The sequence below is a fragment of the Peromyscus maniculatus genome, chromosome 22 (assembly GCF_049852395.1).
Source record: "Peromyscus maniculatus bairdii isolate BWxNUB_F1_BW_parent chromosome 22, HU_Pman_BW_mat_3.1, whole genome shotgun sequence".
Lineage (NCBI taxonomy): Eukaryota > Metazoa > Chordata > Mammalia > Rodentia > Cricetidae > Peromyscus > Peromyscus maniculatus.
Genome location: NC_134873.1, coordinates 59922303 through 59925592, shown reverse-complemented (window position 1 = coordinate 59925592; position 3290 = coordinate 59922303). Strand labels below are relative to the sequence as shown.

The window sequence follows — 3290 nt, the reverse complement described above, 5'->3', positions numbered from 1 at the left end:
GGTAAAAATGGTGGTAAAAGGCTATGTCCATACTAGAGATTAAAAGATACTGCAGATCTCTAAGTCACGTTTCAAGTCCTGCTGCTAGATGACTTCATAAAGAGTTCTGGATCACAACTGCACACATGTGTTTACTGTTGTCTATGACTGCTTTTCCATGACCACTTCAGGTGAGCACTTGGCGGCAGAACCTTCGTAGACCAACCCCAAAATATTTAACATGTGTGCATCATTCTTCCAGTTATAGTGAGACTTGTAGGGGTGAGTGTGAGGTCAGAGGAGAAAGTCAAGAGCATAAGCTGGGTGTAGGAAAGCCAGGAAGGCAAATATTGCTGCAGTAGACACAGTCAGAACAGAGTGTGCTAATTGCTGAGCAGAGTGCAGCACTGAACTGTGTGTACACGAGTAACAACCAGGACAGTACAAGGTAGCAGTGTCATCAGACAGAAGAGTGTGGCCAGGAACAGAGGGCAGGATTCAGGAGGAAAGGACTTTCTAGGGGTCAGAGCTCTAGGAAGGAGAGGGGACGAGGTATATTTAGAGACATGGAGAAGTCATAGGTTTAAGGTTTGTCAAGGAATAGACTATAGTTAAGAGACTGGGTAGTATCATAAGAAGGAGTAATGAAAAAGAATGAGTTAGGGACCAGGATGCAATATGAAAATAGAGTGCAGTCAGGAGACTTACTGTTGTCATGGACCTTAGTGCAGCGAGAGTGCAAGGTGATAGAGACAAGGAAGGAGGTGTATTTAGGGAGGAGGGCACGTACAGGAGATAGGTTGAAGAGTTGAATGCTGACATGGAGCAGGGTAGGATCAAAAGCATCATCAAGGGACTGAGGGGCTGTGCTGCAGAGCTGGTCCTGATTTGAACAGAGTTAGTGTGTAGGTTGCATTCAGGAAGTAGACTGTCAATGTGTTGTGTCCCGAGCCAGCCCACAGGACTCTCTTTCCAGTGGTGGCCCAAGTGCAGAGTTTGAGCTGGGCAGCGGGAGTCATGGCTGGACAAGCTTTCAGAAGGTTTCTTCCGCTTTTTGACAGAGTAATTGGTTGAAAGGAGTGCCACCAAAACTGTGACCAAAGGTGGCATTATGCTTCTGGAAAAGTCTCAAGGAAAAGTATTGCAAGCAACAGTAGTGGCTGTGGGGGTGGAGTCAATCAGTCAGTGTGAAAGTCGGAGACAAAGTTCTTCTCCCAGAATACAGAGGCACCAAATTGTTCTAGACGACAAGGATTATTTCTTATTTAGAGATGGTGACATTCTTGGAAAGTAAGTGGACTAAAATCCCTGTTTGAAATGGTGTCACATAAAACTGTCCATTCCGCTGATGTTCTGAACTATTCATCATGTAAATAATTCCCATGCCTCTCTTTTATAATAAACTGATGATGCCTAAACTAAAAAGAAGGGGAAGAAGAAGAAGAGGAAGAGGGAGGAGAAGGAGGAGGAGGAGGAGGAGGAAGAGGAGGAGGAGGAGGAGAAGAAGAAGAAGAAGATTGTCATCACAGAGCAAAGTGTATTCTAGAGCAGACTGTAGCAGCCAACAGAGGGTCAGGAAGAATAGGATAGCCAGGGAGGAGAGAATTTTTCAAATGTAATTAAAGAAACCAGTTGTTGTCAGGGAGGCTATTACAGAGCCAGAGAGAGCCAAGCTGGCACTGGGGAAATTGAGACACCAACTTTGAAGTTCAATTCATAGTCAAGGTCTATTAGCGCTCTGGATCTCGATTAGCTCTACACAGCAAGGTGTCAAGTGTCTATTGTAAACTAGGAAGTCTTCTAAGTGTTCTTCCACCTGCTGGTTGCACAATCGCCTAGACTAAGGGCAGGTGTTGTTTTGGCCTAAAGGAAATCACAAAGCCACAATAGCAGAAACCAGTTTCTGAGTGATGCCAAGGTACTGGGATCATAGGAAGGGTTGGCACAGGGTAGCTGTGCTCTGTGTTTGTGCAAATAATAATGAGAATAATTATAAAACTCAATCCATATGTGCCTGCCAGCCTTCGCCATTGTATGCAATGTTCGCTGAAAATTCACTATGTACAAAGAAAAGAATAGCATTTTATGCAATGAAATAGAATGTTTTATTCAAAATGATTTTTCAGCTTCAGAGAATAGTAATAACATTGTACAGTAAACTAAACCTGGAGTAGATGGAGGATCCCCCCCCATACTGCCAGCTGTTAATACAGTTTGACAATATACCTAATCAAAACCACGTAGCTTAATTGCCTTTGATGCATTCATAATTGTATTTACCAAGACTTCAATACACAACCTACAATACACACATGTGCCTTGATATACAGCACATAGAATCCTCCCACGTTTGAGGAAATAGAAAGTAATTTTAAAAGGTGTTTATTAGAAGGGAAATCCTACAGTGAGTTTTTGTAAAAATTATTTTATTTTACATGTTGGGATAAATTTCTTTTTTTCTTCTTGTACAACACTTTTATCCATGGGTACCCATATAGTATATGCTTACTAATTAATAGTTAATCAGTGTATGTTAAGTAAATTCAGCTCAAAGAAGGCATTTACAGTCTCATAAATCAAAATGGAATGAAGTTGTCAAATGGAAGAACAGTTTAGTCATTAGACTAGCTTATTAGAAATGAGCATTTTCTTGGGGGCCAAAATGGGTGTGCCATAGTTTGCAATTTCAAGGCAAGCCTTAAGAGATGCACAAATATCTTACAACCTGTAAATCTGCACTTTTTGTGAAAAGAAAGATGAGATTCAGTAAGATTTGGTCAGTGGAGAGTTTCTTCATATTAGAAGAGTATTCCCTCTACACAGAGTGCATCTCACTCACTCTGGAGGATAGCTAAAACCCATGGGTCTTTCTGTAAAACCTACCTGAATATCCTGCTATGAAATTCCTAAGTTTGAGTTATGTTATGTTGTAAATGGCATATCTAAGCTGCTTGCTATATTGAAGAAAAGCCTAGTTTCAATTCCCCCATGATCTTTAAATGCTTCTTAGCATATGTGGCCCTTTATTTCACACAAGGAAAAATTGGAATCTTTATGAACATAGAATGTTGTTAGACAGTGTAAGTTTTCAAGTATTTGCATGTGATATAGATGAGGTTGGAGTCTATTTATTTGGATCAGAGCAAAAAAAGTTGGTCTGGATATTGACCTAAGTTCACTTTCATCCCAAAAGGGATTGCAGTGGCTATGGTGGGGACCAGAAGAGCATCCTTTGGGGCTTCCGTATTCATGGCCAACTTAAATCCAGAAGGTAATTGTTTTTTTTGTTGTTGTTTTTTGTTTTTTGTTTT

General features: G+C 40.9%; 1 pseudogene; it reads left to right on the top strand.

The window, feature by feature from the left end:
- Positions 1-996: 996 nt before the first annotated feature.
- Positions 997-1282, top strand: LOC102924562 (10 kDa heat shock protein, mitochondrial pseudogene; annotated as a pseudogene).
- The last annotated feature ends 2008 nt before the right edge of the window (positions 1283-3290 follow it).